Below are 23,324 nucleotides of genomic sequence, written 5' to 3'. Positions count from 1 at the left end.
AGGTAGAAGAAGAAGAGAAAGTTGAAGAGCCAATTTTAGTAGCTATGGATGATCAAGCGGAAAATCCGAAGGCTTTGATGGACTATTCTAAGCCTAAGATTAGTGAAATTCAGTCTAGCAGCATTAGACCAGCCATCAGGGCTAACACTTTTAAAATCAAGTCAAGCACGATGCAGATGACACAGAACTAAGTTCAGTATGGGGGTTCTCCTACTGAAGACCCCAACATGCACATCAGGGATTTCATCGAGATCTGTGATACTTTCAAGTTTAACGATGTGATTGCAGATGCTATCAAGCTACGACTCTTCCCATTCTCTCTGAAGGACAAGGCTAAGTGTTGGTTACACTCTCTACCACCAGGATCTATCACAACTTGGGAATATCTAGCTTAAAAGTTTCTCACTAAATTTTTCCTCATGGTGAAGACTGCCGCAATCAGGAATGCTCTTACTCAGTTTGCTCAACAAACTGGAGAATATCTGTGTGAGGCTTGGGATCGATATAAGGAGATTCTAAGGAAGTGCCCACACCATGGCATGCCTGATTGGATGATTATCAACTGTTTCTACAATGGATTGGGTCCTACTTCTAGACTCATGCTAGATGCAGTATCAGGAGGAGCCTTGCGGGCTAAGAGTTATGATGAAGCTTATGAACTGATTGAACTGATGGCTGCTAATGAATACCAAAATCCTTCTCAGAGGTTGACTCAGGGAAAAGTTGAAGGAATTCTGGAGTTGGATGCAGCAACTGCTATCGCTGCCCAACTTAAAGCTTTGACAATGAAGGTGGACACTTTGGCTAATTATGGAGTTAATCAAATCACTAGTGTTTGTGAGCTTTGTGTTGGTGCCCATGAGACTGATCAGTGCATGATTTCTAGTGAATCAGCTCAGTTTGTGAGCAACTTCCAGTGATCACAACAACCTGTGCCAGCCACCTATCATCCCAACAACCGCAATCAGCCAAATTTCAGTTGGAGCAACACTCAGAATGCGGTTCAGCAGCCTTATCAGCAGTATCCAGCTAAACAGTACACCCCTCTGGTTTTCAGCAACCGCAGTATGCACTGAGACAACAACTCCAGCTGACACAAGCAAATGAAAAATCTGAATTAAAGGAGTTGAAATTTATGTGCAAGAGTCAAGCTGTATCTATCAAGACCTTGGAAAATCAAATTGGGCAAATTCCCAATGCCTTGCTAAATCGTCAACCTGGTACATTGTCTAGTGACACTGAAGTACCAGGAAAGAGGGAAGCTAAGGAGCAGGTTAAGGCAATCACTTTGAGGTCTTGGAAGGTTGCAAATACCGATCAAACTCAAGAATTGACTAAAGAAGCTGGGGTTGAGAAAGAAGCAGAGCAGCAGGATGAAGAAGTAGACCCAAGGAAGACAACTATTGAGCACACTCTTCCTGAGGGTAATACAGGGGAGAAATATATCTATCCTCCACCGTCTTTTCCTAAAAGGCTGCAGAAGAAAAAGCTAGACAAGCAATTTAAAAAGTTTATAGAGGTGTTCAAGAAACTTCATATCAACATACCTTTCACCGAGGCTCTTGAGAAGATGCCTAGTTATGCAAAGTTTATGAAAGGTATTCTATCTCGGAAGGTGAAGCTCGATGATTTAGAGACCGTCGCTCTCACGGAGGAATGCAGTGTTGTGCTGCAACAGAAGTTGCTTCCAAAGATTAAAGATCCAGGAAGTTTCACTATTCCATGTACTATTGGAAAAGTGTATTTTGATAGATGTTTATGTGATTTAGGAGCTACCATCAATTTAATGCCGTTGTCAATCTTCAAGCAGTTAGACTACCTGATCCTAAACCGACGTATATGACCTTGTAGTTGGCCGATCGTTCTATTACATATCCGAGAGGTATTGTGGAGGAAGTCTTGGTCATGGTGGATAAACTCATCTTCCCTGCTGATTTCGTTATTCTTGATTTCGAGGAGGATAAGAAGATTCCCATAATCTTGGGAAGGCCTTTCTTGGCAACTAGCCGAACCTTGATTGATGTGCAGAAGGGTGAGCTTACAATGCTAGTGTTGGATCAGGATGTGACCTTTAATGTGTTCAATTCTATGAAATTTCCTACTGATAATGAGGAGTGCTTAAAAGTGAAGTTGGTCGACTCGGTGGTCACATCGGAACTGGATCAATTGCTGAGGTCTGATGCCTTAGAAAAAGCCTTATTGGGGAATTCAGACAGTAAAGATGACGAAGGTGAAGAACAATTGCAGTATTTGAATGCTTCTCCCTAAAAAGGAAGATTGATATGCCTATTAAATCTCTTGGAATGGAGGAATTGAACAAAGCTCCTAAACGCCTCAAGCCTTCTATTGAGGAAGCTCCATCTCTTGAGCTTAAGCCTTTACCGGAGCATTTGAGGTATGCTTTTTTAGGTGATGTATCTACTCTGCCTGTTATTATTGCATCTGACCTTTCAAGTAGTGATGAGGAAAAGCTTTTGAGAATTCTGAGAGAGTTCAAGTCGGCAATTGGATGGACTATAGCGGATATAAAGGGGATCAGCCCTTCTTACTGTATGCATAAAATTCTGCTAGAGGAAGGTAGCAAGCCTACAGTCGAGCAGCAAAAAAGACTAAATCCTATCATGAAGGAGGTAGTGAAGAAGGAAATTCTGAAGTGGCTAGATGCAGAGATCATCTATCCTATCTCTGACAATTCATGGGTAAGCCCGGTTTAATGTGTGCCAAAGAAAGGTTGAATTACTGTGGTAGCAAATGAGAAGAATGAGCTTATTCCTACACGGCCCGTCACGGGGTGGAGAGTCTGCATGGACTATAGGAAGCTAAACAAAGCCACTAGGAAGGACCACTTCCCCTTACCCTTCATTGATCAGATGCTTGATAGGTTGGCTGGTCATGAGTACTATTGTCTTTTGGATGGTTATTCGGGTTACAATCAGATTTGTATTGTTCCAGAAGACCAAGAGAAGACTACATTCACTTGTCCATTTGGTAGTTTCGCCTTCAGACGAGTTTCTTTTGGTCTGTGTGGTGCATCAGCCAGATTTTAGTGATGTATGATGGCCATCTTTTCTGACATGATTGGCCAGAATGTGGAGGTGTTCATGGACAACTTCTCAGTCTTTGGCGATTCTTTTGATGAATGCTTGCAAAATCTTAGAAATATTCTCAAGAGGTGCGTTGAGACCAATTTGGTTCTCAAATGGGAGAAATGTCACTTTATGGTACGTCAAGGCATAATTCTTGGGCATAAGGTTTCTAGTAAGGGTCTTGAGATGGATAAGGCCAAGGTGGGGGTCATCGATAATCTTCCCCCACCAATTTTTGTTAAGGGAATCCGCAGTTTTCTTGGTCATGCGGGTTTCTACAGGAATTTCATCAAGGACTTCTCGAAAATTTCAAAGCCATTGTGCAGTTTACTGGAGAAAGATGTCCCTTTCCAGTTTGATGACGAGTGCCTTGCAGCTTTTGAGTCATTGAAGAAAAATTTAATCACGGTACCTGTCATAACTGCAGCTGATTGGAATGAGCCTTTTGAGATGATGTGTGATGCAAGTGACTATGCAGTTGGAGTATTTCTTGGGCAGAGAAAGAACAATATATTTCATGTAGTCTACTACGCTAGTAAGACTCTAAATGATGCTCAACTGAATTACACTACTATGGAGAAAGAGCTTCTGGCTATTGTCTATGGCTTTGAGAAATTTTGATCTTATCTACTTGGGACTAAGGTGACAGTTTTCACCGATCACGCCGCAATTCGATATCTCGTCTCAAAGAAGGACTCAAAGCCTAGATTGATTCGATGGGTTCTTTTGATCCAAGAATTTGAGCTAGAGATCAAGGACAGAAAAGGAACTGAAAATCAAGTTGTTGATCATCTCTCGCGTTTAGAGAATCCTAATGCTACTTCATTGGATAAGACATTGATAAATGAGTATTTTCCCGACGAGCAGCTGTTTGGAGTGCAAGAAGAAGAACCGTGGTTTGCAGACATTGTGAACTATCTTGTGAGTAACATCATGCCTCCCGACTTATCTTATGCTCAACGGAAGAAGTTTCTGCATGAAGTGAAGTAGTATATGTGCGATGAGCCATTTCTCTTTCGTCAAGGAGCTGACCAAATCATCAGGAGATGTATTCCTTACATCGAAATGGGGGGGGGTCTTGCGAGATTGCCACTCAACGGCTTATGAAGGACATTATGGTGGAGAAAAGAGAGCAGCTCGTGTTCTTCATGCAGGTTTCTTTTGGCCGACCTTGTTTAAAGATGCTTATTAGTTCGTTTTGAATTGTGATCGATATCAACGGGTGGGTAATATGTCTAAGAGGGATGAGATTCCTCTAAATGTGCTTCTCGAGGTTGAGGTCTTCGATGTTTGGGGAATTGATTTCATGGGGCCATTTCTCTCGTCTTGTAACAATCAATATATCTTGTTGGCGGTTGATTATGTGTCGAAATGGGTTGAAGTTAAGGCGTTGCCAATGAACGATGTGAAGGTGGTGCTTAATTTTCTTCACAAGCAAATATTCACAAGGTTTGGAACTCCAAGAGTCATAATCAGTGATGAGGGGTCGCATTTTTGCAACAGCAAGTTCACTGCCATGATGAAAAGGTATAATGTAAATCATCGCATTGCTACGACTTATCATCCTCAGACGAATGGTCAAGCTGAGGTATCTAACAGAGAGATCAAGCGCATTCTAGAGAAAGTTATGTGTCCATCAAGGAAAGATTGGTCTTTGAAGCTTGATGAAGCTGTTTGGGCGTATAGAACAACATATAAGACTACATTAGGAATGTCGTCATTTCAGTTGGTTTATGGTAAGGGGGTCATTTGCCTATGGAGCTTGAACATAAGGCTTATTGGGCTTTGAAGAAATTGAATCTGGACTTGGATGCAGCTGGAAAGAAGAGGATGCTTCAATTGAATGAACTTGACGAATTTCGACTTCAAGCTTATGAGAACAAAAAAATGTATAAGGAGAAAGTCAAGAGGTGGCACAATCGGGGTCTAATGCTCAAGAAATTTGTGCCAGGGTAACAAGTTCTTTTATTCAACTCTCGTCTCCGTCTTTTTCCTGGAAAGTTGAAGTCAAGATGGTCAGGGCCCTTCATAATCAAAACTGTGTTTCCACATGGAGCGGTGGAAATTTTTGAGACTGATCTGGGCCAAGCATTCAAGATAAATGGTCAAAGGTTGAAGACTATGGTGACACGGCAAACCGCGAGGTGGTTAGTGCCGTTTTATTATCCGTTTAAGCTCAAGATTCTACGTCAAGCTAATGACGTAAAACAAGCGCTTCTTGGGAGGCAACCCAAGCATGTTGTACATTAGGAAGTAGAAGAAGCAAGAAGAAAAGAGAAAAAGATAAAATAATCAGAAAAAGAAAAAAATACAGGGCCAACTACAGAAGCTGGGCGCGCTCGCGCTGATCAAGCGCGCGGCCGCGCCATTTTTCCAGTAACCAAACGCGCCCGCGCCGGTTTTCCAAAGAGCGAGTGCGCCCGCGCTGTTCTAGCGCGTGGTCGCGCTGGGTCCCTGTTCAAAAAAAATATTAACCGCAGTTTATTAAAAGAAAATCGGGATTTTAATTCCAAAATCAATTTTAACCCGATTTTTACTCTTCCACATCCCATAATTCCCTCTCCCAATCAATTCCATTATTCCCACGATTCCCATAATCAATTCCCACTACTATTCCTTATCAGATTTACACCCCTCTACCTATAAATAGATACACTTGCATACATCTTCTCCACCAATCCACAAACTCTCAAACACAAATTCTCTCTAAACACTTACACTCTTATTCTCTCTTATTCAATCCTGATGGCACCCAAGAGACGAAGAACACAAGTAAGCAGCAGCACCACCGATTTTTCATATGTGGGTGGTGTGAGGCCCAGATTTTCTACTCCTGAGGCTAAAGAGGAGTACACGAGGCTTCTCTCGAAGCCGATTGCTATGGAGCGGGGGTTTTTGCCATCAGGGAACGATGGTAAGCTTTTGGAGATGATCCTTGAGATGGGCTGGGTTCCTTTTTGTGAGGCTCCCGCTGCTGTGCCCATGAGTGTTGTGCGGGAGTTTTATGCTAACACTAAGGTGGAGAAGAATGGCTTCACGGTGGTAAGGGGGATGAATTTTGAGTATAGTGCAGAGGCTATCAGGAAGGTGATTGAGCAGCCTGCAAGGAAGGTGGGCCAGGACACTTGGAACGATAAGACTCCGGAGGACTTTAATTTGGATCTCATCATGGCTACTCTGTGTGTGCCTGAGACTCATCGGAAGTTCAAGAGGGGAACTACTGATTACTCCACATTTCCTGCATCGTGTATGAACAGGTTTGCACGAGCTTGGAACTCTTTTATTTGTGCTAACATCATGCCATCTTCGCATGTGCATGAGATTACTATGGAGCGTGCTCATCTGGTTTGGGGGATTCTGTAGGGTGATTACATTGACTTAGGGATGGTGATATATTAGGGGATCCTGAGGTTTTTGAGGGGAGGTATTACTGGGGTTATTCCTTATGCGTCAGTTGTGACAAAGTTGTGTGTGGCAGTTGGTGTTCATTGGCTAGCACATGAGCAGCTACAGCTTCCCAGTGCACCTATTGACAGTTCTAAACTGCATAGCATGGTTGAGTGGTATGGCGGCAAGCCCGATCCTAATGGGCTTGGTTACTCTTATGCTCATCTGCCAGGTGGTGTGCCTATGGAGGCAGCTACAGCAGGAGGTTCTCAGCATGCCCATCGAGTAGCTTGGAGGGCTCAGTATGGAGAGGAGGCTGGTTCGTCGCAGCAGCAGCAATGTGAGGATGCAGCAGGAGCAGAGATGGGAGCTAGTTTGAGTTCGACGCAGTATAGGCGTCTTGCGAGGAGGACAAATGCGATGCACGACATCCATAGTCATTTTGCACGCGATCTCACCCAGGCACTTGGGACTGCATTTAGAGCCACCGGGGTTGACATTCAGTGGCCAGTTTTTGGTGAGGATTCCGTGTATCCACCTTCGGACACGCCTGACACTCCACTCATTGAGGGTGAGGATTCTGATTCACAGTAGGTATGCCTGATTCCTTACTATTACCTTCACTGAGGACAATGAATATTTTAAGTTTGGGGGTAGTAGTTGAAGGAATATATTTTTGTGAGTCTCATATAGTTTGCATGTTCATGATAGTTTAGTTCATGTAGTTTGCATATTTTGCCATGTTGTTTCTTTTATTATTATTTTGGTAGTTTTTATGATATTTTGTTCATGTAGTTCATGCATTTGCATTATAGCATGATCCCTTAGATAATTTTTTCCAATTGACTTACGATACTGAAGCTAGTGTAGTGATGTCGTATTTAGTGATGTTGAGTCTTATTGGATTCGTTTGCATGCTAGAGACACTTGTATTTCACTAAGTCTTATAGGTTGCTACAGTGCTAGATCATATTCATGATTTGTTTGATTTATCGAGGTTCAATCGCTTGTTTATGATTAGAATTTAGGGTATTCTATTATTAATAAAAGGCATGGATATTGAAAAATTGGAAAAAATTGGATTTCATTGCTAGTTGTGTGGCTAGGTGTCAAATGGCTAGTAGCCGGCTCATATTTATATGAGTAGTCTAGGGTTGAATGAGATGGAGCGAAACACACTCATTCAGAAATTGTTGAAAAAAGAGAAAAGAAAAAATGTAGAAAAAAAGAAGAAAAAAGAGAATAAGTATTATGTATGATTAATCACGAGTTGGCTCTTTAGTACTCAAGTTATTAAGTTCTTGGGGACTTTGTGCCTAGTGACCTAAGGCTTTTATAGTCTAGCATCCGCTAACCTAACGTTCGCTATATGGGTGCTATTATATAAATCTTTGGTGGACCTCACTCATTACACGATCAAATAAACATATTTGTGTTGTTTTGTTTTGAATAAAAGCATGAATCCAAGTTAACTCCGATATAAGAATTGAAGTGTTTTAAATTATTTTGAGTCTAGCTTTTATTTTATTTATAAACTTGCGATTGCCTTGATAAGTAGTGAGTCCTGATTGTCGATCTAGTGGCGATAGTATATCTGTAAGCATTTGCACACACGCACGTCTTTGGTGTGTAGATTGATTTCTGAGATTTGACGGATCTTTATGTGAATAATTGCATTTGTTGAGGTGTTGCTGGTGGATTGGTTTAGTTATTCTTTGGGGATTGTTGCATTCATATTAGTTGCATTCATGCATTTTTATTTCTTGTTCTTTGAGTCTGTTTATGCTTGAGGACAATCATCGATTCAAGTTTGGGGGTGTGTTAAGTGACATTTATGACACTTATTTATGCTCTAATAAGCTTTGAGTTGGTGTACTTGTACTCAAGTTATTTGTGTTTTAACGTGTTTTCAAGTGTTTTTGCATTTCAGGCTTTACTTCGTGAATCAGGTGAATTAACATTATTTTTCTGCTAATATGGTGCTTAGGATGTGTTGGAATAAAAGCTTGGAAGATTGGATCGAAGCTGCAAGGAATAAAGAAGAAGAAAAAATAAAGTTTTGGCAGAAGGTAGGCGCACCCGCGCTGGTGTTGCGCGCGGCCGCGCCGGGAGAGCAGAAAGTCAGCGCGCCCGCGCTAGTGAAGCGCACGGCCGCGCTGGGTCAGAATAAACAAATCCTGATTCTATTATAAATCGATTTGCTGAACTCCTGGGATGCAAGGACTGCTATATAAACATAACTTAGGTCGTTTTTCAGAGACAATCAAGCGAGGAGAAGACGACAAGAGACCTATAGCATAATTCAACAAAGGCAAAGACGATCTAGTTTATTCTTGTGAATCTTTGTTTTGAGTTGTAATTTGGATGCTTGTTTCTTATTTTGCTAAACCTTTATTCTTGTTTTGTACTCGGTTTTAATTAATCGTATAAAGACTATATTTGCTATATCATGTTTTCATTGGAACCCACGTTGGTGATGAGTTCGATTATGGGGTAATTGTTATCATGGGGTTCTAGCGGATTTATTTATGGATTTCTTTAGTTGAGTTGTTTGATGCCTAAGTATGTGGTGATTGTATGATTTCCTAGTATTGGTTGTGCTTATTCGTCTTGTGAGTGTCGCGAACTTATAAGATTTTGTGTTAATTCTTAATGAAGCGAAAGTGAATTTAAGGATTTAGAACTTGCCATGCTAGCATAGGTTCATGTATTTATTGTGCATAATTCATAGGTAATTTTAACCATCTTACTTGCCCTATGTAATTATGATAGATAACTTGTGCTTAAACCGTTATGTTGTCAAATTCTATAGACATATAGGGTCTCAATATAATTGGTACCTATTCAGCTTCTATATCTTTTGTGGATGTCTGGTAGAATGGCATTCGTGCAACGAAAGTTGGCGTTTATCAGTTTAGTGTTGTCTGATTAGTGTCATCACCATTGCATGCTAAGGTTGAGAATAACAAGGCTATTGAATGAAGTATTTAATGATGTTAGAATCCCATGTCTGTCTTATATAGTAATTCAATTAATCTTTTTCTCGTAGTTATAATTATTAGTTTAATTCTTAGTTATAATCACTCTCAATTTGTTATCTTCTTAGCATTGGATAATAACCATACATTATTGCTTAGGTGCGTAGATTAAATAGTTAACCAATCTGATTTATATCTTATACTACTTGCGAACTCGTATACTTGCATGTAATATTAGTGTGTGTTTAGCGACTAACACCCATCATTCGTTGGCAATGCCTTAACTTCAACCCATTTCGACACATAATCAACAACCAACAAGATGTACTGATTGTTACAAGATGTGACAAATGTCCCCATGAAGTCAATTCCCCAAACATCAAAGAATTCAACCTCGAGAAGCATATTAAGAGGCATCTCATCCCTCTTAGACATATTACCCACATGTTGACATCGATCACATTTCAAAACGAACGGATGAGCATCTTTAAACAAGGTTAGCCAAAAGAAACCTGCTTGAAGAATATGAGATATTGTCTTTTCTCCACCATAATGTCCTCCATAAGCCGTTAAGGGGCAATCTCGCAAGATCCCCCCCCCCATTTTGCTATACGGAATACATCTCTCGATGATTTGGTCAGCTCCTTGTCGAAAAAGAAATGGCTCATCCAACATATACCACTTTACTTCATGCAGAAACTTCTTCCTTTAAGTGTACGATAAGTCGGGAGGCATGACATTGCTTACAAGGTAGTTCACAATATCTGCGAACCACGATTCTTCCTCTTGCACTCCAAACAACTGCTCATCGGGAAAAGACTCATTTATCAATGTCTTGTCTAGTGAAGTAGCATTAGGGTTCTCCAGACGCGAAAGATGATCAGCGACTTGATTTTCAGTCCCCTTTCTGTCCTTGATCTCTAATTCAAATTCTTGAAGCAAAAGAACCCATCTAATCAATCTAGGCTTCGAGTCCTTCTTTGAGACGAGATAACGAATTGCAGCGTGATCAGTGAAAACTGCCACTTTAGTTCTGAGTAGATATGATCGAAATTTCTCAAAACCATAGAAAATAGCCAAGAGTTCTTTTTCCGTAGTGGTATAATTCAGTTGAGCACCATTCAAGGTCTTACTAGAGTAGTAGACCACATGAAATATGTTGTTCTTTCTCTGCCCAAGAACTGCTCCAACTACATAGTCACTTGCATCGCATATCATCTCAAAAGGTTCATTCCAATCAGGTGCAGTTATGATAGGTGCCGAGATTAAACTCTTCTTCAATGTCTCAAAAGAGGCAAGGCACTTGTCATCAAACTTGAAAGGGACATCTTTCTCTAGAAAACTGCACAATGACTTCGAAAACTTAGAGAAGTCCTTGATGAAACGCCTATAGAAACCCGCATGACCAAGAAAACTGCGAATTCCCTAAACAAAAATTGGTGGAGGAAAATTTTCAATGACCCCACCTTAGCCTTGTCCACCTAAGACCCTTACTAGAAATCTTGGGCCCAAGAATAATGCCCTGTCGCACCATAAAGTGACATTTCTCCCAATTGAGAACCAAGTTGGTCTCAACACACCTCTTGAGAACATGTCCAAGATTCTGCAAGCATTCGTCAAAAGAATCGCCAAATACAGAGAAGTCGTCCATGAATACCTCCACATTCTGGACAATCATATCAAAAAAGATGGCCATCATACATGTCTGAAATGTGGTTGGTGCACCACACAGACCAAAAGAGACTCGTCTAAAGGCGAAAGTACCAAATGGACAAGTGAAGGTAGTCTTCTCCTGATCTTTTGGAGCGATACAAATCTGATTGTAACCCGAATAACCATCTAGAAGACAGTAATACTCGTGACCAGCCAATCGGTCAAGCATGTGGTCAATGAAAGGCAGAGGGAAGTGATCCTTCCTAGTGGCCTTGTTCAGCTTCCTGTAGTCCATACAAGCTCTCCATCCCGTGACTGTTCGAGTAGGAATGAGCTTATTCTTCTCATTAGCAACAACTGTGATACCTCCCTTCTTCGGTACATACTGAACTGGACTCACCGAAGAATTGTCAGAAATGGGATAAATAATCCCTGCATCCAGCCACTTAAGAATTTCCTTCATCACTACTTCCTTCATGATCAGATTAAGTCTTCTTTGCTGCTCAACCTGTTAGGACGTTAACACGCGCTAATAATACACGCAAGTATACGTGTTCGCAAGTAGTATAAGATATAGATCATATTCGTTCCCATAGAGACTCTTTCGTTAATTTAAGAATATGCACCTATGCAACAATGATATGGTTATTATCCAATGCTAGGACAAATAACAAGTTGAGATTGTTTATAACTAAGAATTAAACTAACAATTATAACTAAGAGAACAAGAATGGTTGAATTAATATATATGACAAACATGAGATCCTTACTTCATTAAATACTTCATTCAACAGCCTTTTTGTTCTTAACCTTAACATGTAATGGTGATGACACTAATCAGATAGCACGAAACTAGTAAATGCCAACTTTCATTGTACGAATACCCTACTACCAAGCATCCACAAAAGAGATAAAAGTTGAATAGACACCAATTATGCTTAGTCCTTATATGTCTATAAGAATTGAAAACATAACGGTTTAATGCGCAAGTTATCTATCGTGATTACATAGGGCAAGTAAAATGGTTAAAATTACCTACGAATCATACATAACAATAACACATGAACCTATGCTAACATGGCAAGTACTAAACCTCTATATTTACTATCACTTCAATAGAGATTAACACGCTATCTTATATGTTAGCTACGCACATAAGACGAATAAGCACAACCAATACTAGGATATCATACAATCACCAGACACTAAGGTATCGAAATAATTTATAAAGAAATCTATAAATAAATCCGTTAGAACCCCACGATAACGATTAGTTCATAATCGAACTCATCTTCACCATGAGTTCCAATGAAAGCATGATAATAAATAATATAAGATTACTAGGGTTCAAAGATAAATTGAAAACAAGCATCCGAGTATCGCCTAAATAAGAGAAAATAAAAGTCTTCTTCTCCGTAGCCGTCTCGTGCTCTCTAGGTATTCTTATTGCTCTCACAGCTCTCCTTGGTGTTAAAAATGTCTTTTTATTGGTATATATAGGCTCCAGGATGACCAGGACTCTCAAAATCTTCAATTTCGATCAGGATTCTGGGGCAGAAATAGGGCTCTGACATTCTGGAAAACTTCTGACAATTCTTCTTTTGGTCGTATCTTGAGTTCTGCTCGTCAGAATTAGGCGATTCAACTGCCCACGCGAAGCTAACGAGATTATATACAACTTGAGAATGACCTAGGCTTCCAATTCTGATCTATTTTCAGCATATTTCTTTAAAAAGCTTATTTCTTCATTTAACTGATGCCTGAAATGCAATAACGCAAAAACACATCAAAAATACCAACAACTTGAGTCCAAAACACCAACTTAAGCTTGTAATGAAGCATTTCAAGTAGATATAAAATCCACTTATTACACCCCCAAACTTGAATCGATGCTTGTCCTCAAGCATAAACAGACTCAAAACTACAAAACAAACCTAATTCCTGAATGCAACTACGTGAATGCAACTAAATGATAATGCAATCGATCCCCTCAGAATAACCATAACCAAATGAATAAGCCAATGCCTCTAAGAATATAATGACTCAAAATAGAGCTCAAATAAATCCCACAAACCAACTCACAAACCAGAAATGTGCGCGTGTAGGATGCTTAACAGATATACTCTCGATACTAGATCAATAACCATAACTTATCTTTCATCAAAACAATCACAAGTTTATAACTAGAATAGACGTTAAATGCATAATGACTCACAACACCTCCTTTTTACTAGAGTTATACAAGGATTAATGCTATTATTGAACACATAACAAAGATGCTTACTTGACTGTGCAATGAATGAGGCCCCAAAAGACTTATACAATAATACCCATGTAGCTAGCGTTAGGTTAGCGGATCCCAGACTATGAAAAACCTTAGGTCACTAGGCACAAAGTCCCCTAAGAACTTAATAACTTGAGTACTAAAGAGCTCACTCTTGATCAATTATGCATAAACACATATATATTTTTTTCTTTTCTTTCTTCTTTTTTTTCTCTCTTTTTTTTCCAACAATTTCCGAATGAGTGTGTTTCACTCCATCTCATTCAACCCTAGACTACTCATAAAAATATGAGCCGGCTACTAGCCATTTGACGCCTAGCCTTATTCACAACTAGCAATAAAATCCAAGTTTTCTCCAGATAAAAAAAATCAGTGTTTTTACGTTATTACGAGAATATCACAAATTCTAAATATAACCAAGTGATAAAATCTCAACAAATAAACATGTATGATCATGATCTAGATCAAAAGCAACCCTATAAGACTTTATGAAAATATATGTTTCTGGAATGCAAATCAATTCATTAGGACTTAAACATCCCTCTATTCGTCATCACTACACTCAAATCAGCATCAACCAATTAATCAGAATAGCTCAACCTAAGGGATCATGTTATATGCATGCAAATGCAATTAAATAACTCACATAATAACACGAACAAAAATGCTAACAAATATGTCCTAAATGAACAATCATGCAAAAATATGAATGAACTACAACTAAACATGTAATATGAATCTATATGAATCTATATGGACACACATAAACTAATCCTTACATTATCACCCCCAAACTTAAAATTTTCAATGTCCTCATTGAAGATAATAATAAGGATTTCAGGCATACCTAGTTGTCAGGAGGATCACCCTCCTCGGGTGGAGGATCAGGTGGCCAATCAACCTCGACACCAGTGTCTCGGAAAATAGTGCCCAAAACCTGTGTCAAATCTGCAACAAAACGACGGTGAATGTCGTTCATGGCCTCCATACGCCTAGTCACGATCAGGTGGCCAATCAACCTCGACACCAGTGTCTCGGAAAATAGTGCCCAAAACCTGTGTCAAATCTGCAACAAAACGACGGTGAATGTCGTTCATGGCCTCCATACGCCTAGTCACTCGCTTGTACTGCTCATCACCAACACCAGTCCTATCAACTACCTGATGGACATGAAAAGAACCCTCTATAGGCACGGGAAGATCCGTCCAACCACTCTCTACATCATCAAAAATATATCTCAACCCCTTATCATGGGGTACACGTAAGTATGAATAACTCAAGTGATCTGGAATTCGGTTGAGCTCAAGTGTGGGAGCTTCTTCAATAGATGGTTCAAATCACTTCTAAGAAATTTTCAGCTCTACTAACCCAAGAGAATCGAATGATGTATCCAACTTCCTCTTCCACGGAGGTGCATTCAAAACCTGCATTTGCTCTGCTCCTTCTTCATCTTCAATAACTGATTCCCCTATTAAGGATATGTAACACCCCCAAATCCGGGGTCGGGGATCCGGGTTGTCAGAGTTCTATTTCCCTTAATAACACCCAATTTTAATAAACAACCAACTACTGCCTACTGTGACCCCACAATAAACACACACACCACAAGTTATAGTCTCAGAGATGAATACCAAATTAACACAAGTCATTTTATTCCACAATTATAAGTCATTACACCTCAAAAGGGTTTCTGCATAAATTTACATTTCTTTGCCATTATTAAAATTCATAAAGATACATAAGTCTGGTACATCAAAATTTGAAAGCCTATCTGATTGGCAGTTCCTACCTCAGCTACAGCGACATCAACGCCTATAGGAAACCGCGGAACTTTTTCTATCTGCTCGTAAATTGGGAGCTTGATCCTGTTCATCTTGTCTATCTATTATTGTGTGATGAAAAAAGAAAGCAAGGGTGAGCAACAAGCCCACCGAAATAATAGGTATAATAATTAACAATATATGAGCATTCTCATAGTACTCATAAAAGTCTTGGTCAAGCAGATATGAACCAAGTTTGATATCTTAACGTGACCAAGTCGCAAAATAATCCGTATATATGTATATATACTTTTCAAAATCTTGGAAATTCTCTTCCATGCATAATATACACAGGGTTCCAGTTTATAACTGTATAAAAATATCATTGTAAGGTGATCTCATATATCTAACCTTGTCTCAACGTTTTTCTGAAAATCTTTGTTATGCATAAGATAATCATTAACTAGATATAAGTTGAAAATATGAAGTTAAAAGATACTCCAATATACTTATATATTTTCCGAATACTACTTGAACTACCATCGTTCAAGTTATAATCAGTTTCAAAAGTTCATCACACAGATGAGACTACAAGATAAGACCTGAATAGATTCAATCTTTGAAATATCATTTAAAGAAATGAAGTTACTAGATACTTCATTAATTCCCGATATATATACACCTATATATGTATCTCATACATTCCTTGAAACCCTCTATTATGAAAAGTATAAAAAGAGTTATAATACCCAATGAATTTGGAAAGAAGAAAACTTTGGCATAAACCTGATGTCTTGCTGATCAGGCAAATATATCAATTAAGTCACCTTTTCTACTAGTAGATGGATGAATTCCCCACTAGTCATCACCCTGGCCGCATTAGGACCTTATCCTGGACTGCCACTCAGCCACTTACGCTTTGATGGACTCCCACTGAGCCACTTACACTTTGATGGCCTCCCACTGAGCCCATGGCGCCTATGCCGACGCATTTTGATTGGGCTTACTTCCCGAATGTTGGGCAAGTAATCAAACTCTTTTATCAAGTTAGCAACTTCGTTGCTCCAAAAATACACCACGGAGCCCGATCCCTTAGGTTTTGAGCGAGTATTTAAATCCCCTTCAAAAGGAAGATCTTAAATCTGAAAATGAGTTTTGGGATCCGCTTTAGCTTTTAAAATCATTCTGAAGACTCGAAAACATTTTAAAGAATGTTTAGAGTAATGATGATTTAATAAAATAAATCATTCCCGATATGTTAGAAAATATCTGAATATTATTATTTAAATAATATTCCCATAAGGATAATCTTTATAAAAATAATTGAAGTAGAAGTTTTAAAACTCATACTTGAAATGAATAATAAATAACAAAAGATATACTTAGACGAAAGTACGATCTTTATTTGAATAATCGAAAATAAATTTGATTATTATTCAAAACTATCGAATATACCTTATCTGATTGATAGTTATAGGAAACTATATATATATATATATTATACTCGGGAACATCGACTCCTGTTTACAAAAATGTTCACCTTTAGGTCCCCTATACTAAGGGTATACGCAACTACTACTTATCTCTAGCATAGGTATTATGCAGTTTATAAGCATTTAAATTGATAATAAAATATCAAGATTTCACAACATGCATATATACCATATCAACATACTCCAATATATCACAAGATTTGCTAATAACAACCATGCACTTATCTCAAGATAATGCATTAATATATTTACATCACAACAACAGTATAACGGGTAGAAAACTTGCCTAAGTGTTCCGGGGTAGACTTAAGCTTAGAGTGGGTCCAATAACCTATGAACAATAACATAAGCCGGAATTAAATGACGGTCGCTTAAGAAACTAGACTTTATTCACTTAGACCCTAACGCTCGTTTTTGCGCTTAACGATTTACATTAGTCGCTCGAGTACCCTCGATTCCACCATTTTTATAAAATTAACTGTTACGAATCTTAAGGCGACTCTTTGGCGAGTACTTTACTAACTGCCTAATCCACCTTACATAATTGTTTCATAATTAAATTAGTCTAGTAAGGGCCTTAAACAAGGTTTCAAAGTAAGAATTACAGGGGGGGTTGAATGTAATTCTGGCTTCTTTTTGAGATTTATGAAAAATGGTTCCAACTCAATTTATATCTAACTGTTTGATTTGCAAAGTGCGGAATACAGAGTTAAAATAATCAAACATAAAGTAATAAAAACATAAGTCTTTAAAACTTTCTGGTGGATTTGAATGTGTCCACCAGATATATATATATATATATATATATATATATATATATATATATATATATATATATCAAGAGAACCCTATGAAGCTTGAGTAGCTCACAGCTGCAGTTACAAGTGAATAAACAAACTACAGAGAAATTCTACAGAATACAGCTTACAAATATTTCTCTGCTAAAAATGTGTTTGCTTAGTTATTTGTTCTACTTGCTACACTTGGTTTATATATCACCAAGTTTACATAGAAATAAGACAGGATAATAAAACAAAACCTATCAAGTCTAATACCATGCTACTTCACTACTCTATTCCAGCATCTTTGAATATCTTCATAATAACATGGAAATGGTAATGCTTCTTTGTTCTCAAAACCCTGCTAAACAGGCTGCCACATTCCTTTTGCAAACACTCGACGCATGTGACTGTTTTGTCACTATCAACAGATATTTGAATTTATCATCCATCGGGTACATACTTGTTATCCGTCGGGTAGCCTTGTTGATCATCCGTCGGTAGCTTTGTTGATCATCCGTCAGGTGGCCATTTATCACTTGACTCCATTTCATTTGTGCAGAATTACAAGACATTTTATATTTACATTTAATCAACCTATTCTGTACATCTACTAGCAGTTTACATGATTTATAAGCTACTACAAAATCTATACAAAGTTGTTTGCATAAATGTGCTACATTACTTATTATTACATAAGCTACACACCCGGTGGATAACAATTAGTCATCCGTCGGGACTATATTGAATCATCCGTCGGGACTATAATTGATTATCCGTCGGGTGCTACTAAATTCACTAAGTTAAATCTACTAAGGTGTTTTGTTTAGCTTATCATCAAGTACACAACATATTCCTAACAATCTCCCCCAATTTATGTTTACTAGAATTGTAGGCATAAATTAAGAGAAACTTGATGATAACAAAACATCCTAAAGATACAGATTGAAAAATAGTAGATAAAACTGATAAGTGCTACAAAATTGCTGAAAGTTGAATAATGCAAAGTACACAAAGAAATTGCTCACAATTGTTATCAAGGTGCTCCTCTAGTCTGAGCAGATAGATCTATTTCCTTGATTGTCTGGATTTCTTCCCAAGCCTTCTGTTGTTTTCTTCAATTTAATTCTGAAGTTATCTGTGGAATTCAAGTTCATCAGTTGCTGAGAGATCTAGCATTTCCTGCATTTCCAAAAGAGTCTCATTGCTAGAGATACTCAATTGGTCCTCCAATCTGAAAAATCTTCTAACACCTTTTTTATCCCTGAATTCCATCAGCCAATAGGGTCTCAGATGCACTCTCTTTCCTGTAAAGGGAATAGATAGAGTTCTTGGAAGTGAATCTTTGGCTCTAATACTCCTCAGCTCCTCAATCTTCTTTAGAACTTGTCTTCTTGCAGTCACATTGTAGCCAAAGTTCTTTTTGAATGATGAGTAGACCTTTATCAGCACATATTGGCTTTCTAGGAGAATCCTGTGAATTGGCCATGTGAACTCTCTTCTTCCCTTGTATTTGAATACCAGTCTTTCAGGAAGACGTCTGTAAGCATCAATTCCTCTAACTTCTTCCAATTCATCTAAGTAAAGGTTGATGTCAGAAAAATCCTTGATGTCACAGATGTACAGCATGTCTCACTTTTTTACTGTGGGTTGGGATTTGGTTAGAGCTTTGGATTTGAGAGATACAGGCTTCACTTTCTTTCTAGCTCTAGTCTTTGTCTTCTTTGTCTTGAAGATGGGTAAATTTAGCTCATGAATTGGTAAACTATCCCAGTCTACTGGCTCATTCTTAGGAACAATTGGTTCACCATGAATATTCCTTGTTGGATCAACCACTTTGAATTCTTCAAATACCATTGAAGGTTTTGATGTCTGAGTTGTAGTTTTAGACTTTTTGGGAAATTAGTCTTCCAATTCCTCATCATCAAAGTTCACTTTCCTCTTGGAATAAAGTTTGTATCTAAATCTTCTTTTCTGCTGTGATTCTTCTTGCATTTTCAAATCCTTAGTTTTAGTGATTACAGTTGGTTGTACAAGAGATTCTGTTGTGGTTTTTATAGTTTGAAACTTGGCCAAGATAGCAACTTGTTCTTTCTTTTACTTTTGCTTCTTAGCATCCAAAGCAGCTTGCTTCTTTTATAGCCTGATTCTTTCTTTCTCTTCCTTCTTAGCTTCCACAAATAGTGGATGTCCAGCCACCATACAGATCGCCTTACCATTTCTGTAAATTTTGGCAATTTTTCTTTTCAATGCTGAATCAGCTGGATCCTTGTAGAATGCAATAGATCTTGACAACAGTTTCTTTTCATCTGGCTTTGGTGTCTCAAACACTGTATCCATAGGATTCTTGCTTGAAAACTTAGGATAGTTCCATTTGGCCTTCATGATAAGATCTTTCTATGGAGATTTGACACAGGAAGTTTGACCCCTTTCCAGATAGTTCATACTAATATCATTTACTGAGATTTTCATGACTTTAGAGTGATGATTGAAAACTTTATCTGGCTTCTGTGTTGGGCCAAATATCTTCTGGATGTTCTCATCAATTTTATTCCAATTGATTGGACTCAATTGCTTCTTCTTAGCTGCTCTCAAATTGGCTGCTGCTTCTTTTATTAGATCTATGCTATCTTTAGCAGGTGGCTTTGTGAAAACAATTATTGGCACAATTGCTTTACTTACTTGAATATTGAGCACTTTTTGCTCCCCCTCACTTCTTGATTTCCCTTGACTGAATAAGATAATTGAGCTTTCTTTCTCCCTCTTTGAAGAGGATTCTGTGTCCCCCTCTTTGTTATCAGCAAGTTGAGTGGAAGAGGAGGTTTATGTTGCCACTAGCCTTTGAAGTAAGTCTGTTTGTTGTGCTTGATGCAGATGAATTGCTGTTAGAGAGGCTTCCATTGATGTCATTCTTTTTTCCAAGGAATCCACCTTGGTTGCAAGATCAATGTTTTTCCTTAATTGTCTTTTGATATCAAGCATTATAGCTTCTGAAGGTTTTGCATCGAGTCTATCAGCCATATCCTTCTTTACTTGAGTGAAATCTGTTTGAATAGAAGTGATATCCTGATTGTGTTGGAAGCCTTGGATTTGCTGTAGCTGGAGAGAAGCAAGATGTGCTTGCAGAACCTTCTTGGTGCTAGCATTTTTGGATGATTGAAGAGGAGAATGTGTTTGACTGATAAGTTGGATGAGTGTGGTCTTGAAATGATTTTTATCACATTACTTTGAGAAGGCCCATGATGGCATGCCTGATATGGAACTAGGGCCTACTTCTGCCCAATGTCCAATGGCTCTTCTTCACTGTCTGCATCCTCACTACCAAAGAAATCTTCTGAACCACCAGTCTCATAGTCAATATCACCAGCTGTATAGGGCAAAGCTATGATTACATCATTTGCTCTTTGCTTAGACTATGTGGTGTGCACCAAATTGAGCATCCTTTCTGCATTATCATTGCCCTGTCCAGCTAGAAGTTGATATGCTGGAACAGGGTGAGTAAATGTCTCAGCATCCAAGGAGGTAGAGTCTATAACAGCTTGACTTTGCTGAGATAGTCCCTCCTTGTTTGCATCCTGGACATTCATTAACTCACTTGCAATGACATCCACCCTTATATTTCCTGTACCCGCATCTCTCTCATTATCTCTCTTTTCTAGCATCAAGGTCTCACCTTGGCTCCCCACCCTCACACCCTAACCTTCACCATCTAAGGTGGGACTCCTGTCACTCACTTTTGCCAGTCTTGAAGAAATGGACTGCATTGGATCACTCTTTTATTCTCCTTTTTTCTGGGAGCAACCCAGACTCTCACTCAATTCACTCCATGCCCTCAGTCCTAGGAGTGGTTGCACTACTACTAATTCTTCCGCACTTGTAAGAATTGAAGAAATTTAAAGTTATGCAGAGACATCCGACAGATGATGAATATCCATCGGGTTAGTAGTATGGCTATCCGACAGATGACTGCTGTCAGGCTTATCCGTCGGGATACAATCACTACTCGACGGATGATGAATATCCATCGGGATAGAAGAAATAATTGAGTTTGGAGTGGAGACTATTGTAGACTCTGTGCAGATTGATGAAAATTTTGGCACAGATGTCTCAATAGTCTCAGAAAGAAATGGAAAGTAAGCCAAGAAATCATCTAGAAGATGATGCTAACTTGCATGAATTTTTGGCTTCTCCAAGAGAGTTAAAGATGGAGAATTTGGTTGAGATGTATGAATCATATCAACATCCAATGAGTGTGTGGGATAATTTGGTGTATCAGGTGCTTCAATTATAAGAGATTTAGGTTGTGACTCCACATTTATTGGAGCCACATCAACCTGTGTAATAACCCCAAAATTTTGGACTTTTTGTAACCCTTATGAATAGTGATTTTGCTGATTATGCTGAATAAGAAAACTTTTCATGCCACACTTTGTAGAGGTTCTTTTATTGTTATTATGAGATCTTATTAGTACTCTATATGGTATATAAGTGTATGTAAAGATCGTCAGAATCCAAATTCGAACACTTTGATTTTTCCCGAAAATCCACCAGATACCGAAAGAATTGTATAAGGTAACATGATAAAAAGGATTTAAATTCAAGGATTATAAGAGAGGATCATAAAAGGAATATAATGTATTGAGAAAGGTTAAGGGAACCCAAGTAATAAGATCCCGGGTATGATCCCTCAAACGATAAACGAAAATGAAAGTTAAGCGAACTGTATAACAGATCATCGATCATTAGCCAAGTAATTAAGAGTTAATCAAAGAGGTTAGTGATGATGATGTCATCACACCAACAAGAAGAGGACAAGTGTGGGAAGATGACATAGGAGGATGATATAAGCATGACCAAAAAGGGAAGGAATTGTTGGTTGATTACAAGCCACATAAATTTTACCATGGTTAAAAGATAATTAAGCAAAACAAAAACAAAACAACCAAGCAAAACAAATCACAAAACACAAGTTGACTTTCATTATTCAAGAAGAAGCTCTCGGCCTCTTTTCTTTTTCAAAGGAAAGAAAATTCAAATTCAAGTTCCATGTTTTGTTAATTAGTGAGGTAATTATCTAAGGTTCCTTGTACATAGATATAGATATCCTATGAATCTAAGCTTCAAATTCCTTCACAATATCTTCCAATAATTCATGGAAGAAGATAGTGAATAGTGTTTTTCAAGAACTTGAAATTTTGATCTTGTGTTTTTGTTTAGATAAAGCTTTAATAAGGATTTTCCAAGGTTGTTTCAAGCTCATTAGTTACTCCTACTCTCAAGGAAGGTATAATCTCTTAACCTAGCATTATTATTGAATGTTAAGAGCATGTTATGAGTAGTATAGTTCATGAGAGGCATGATTATTGTGTGTTTAGAGATTTGTTGGTTTTGTGATGTTTTTGGAGTTGTAAATCTTGATTATTAGTTAATGAACTTAAGTAAGCTCTTAGTTCATGATTGAGAAGTAGTATAAATTGGAAATCTTGAGATGTTGGGGCTGTTGTAGTAGTGTATGGATGAAGTTTGGCTGTAATAATGATTGTGGGTTGATTGTGGATTGATTTGGAGTAGTATAAAATTTGGCAATCGCGTAAACATAGCCGTCGTAATGCCCGATTTACCTTAGACTGCTTTTGTTCTTAACATCAGGACCCGTGAACTCACTGTTAGGTTTTGACCATTGCCATGATTAGATAGTTCATGTTACGAGCTTCGTTTTGATATGTGATTCGCTTGAATCCGATGTACGGTTTAGGAGAAACGACCGTTTTAAGTAACGGCGCTTCGCGACCGAACCATTACCCCTCGCCTTACTTTGAAACCTTGGTTAAGGACCTTAATTGACTAATTGGAGTATACAAAATTATATAAAGTGGGTTAGGCAGTTGGTAGGGTATTCGCGAA

General features: G+C 38.4%; 1 non-coding gene across 1 annotated transcript; it reads right to left on the bottom strand.

The window, feature by feature from the left end:
• Positions 1-434: 434 nt before the first annotated feature.
• On the bottom strand, positions 435-541 carry LOC141699213 (small nucleolar RNA R71). The gene has a single exon (XR_012565692.1). It is a non-coding gene; the product is annotated as a small nucleolar RNA R71 (small nucleolar RNA).
• Between the last annotated feature and the right edge of the window lie 22,783 nt (positions 542-23,324).

This window comes from Apium graveolens, chromosome 11 (genome assembly GCF_009905375.1).
Source record: "Apium graveolens cultivar Ventura chromosome 11, ASM990537v1, whole genome shotgun sequence".
NCBI classification, from domain to species: domain Eukaryota; kingdom Viridiplantae; phylum Streptophyta; class Magnoliopsida; order Apiales; family Apiaceae; genus Apium; species Apium graveolens.
The sequence above is the reverse complement of the archived record's forward strand: the minus strand, read 5'-3'. Positions and strand labels throughout refer to the sequence as shown.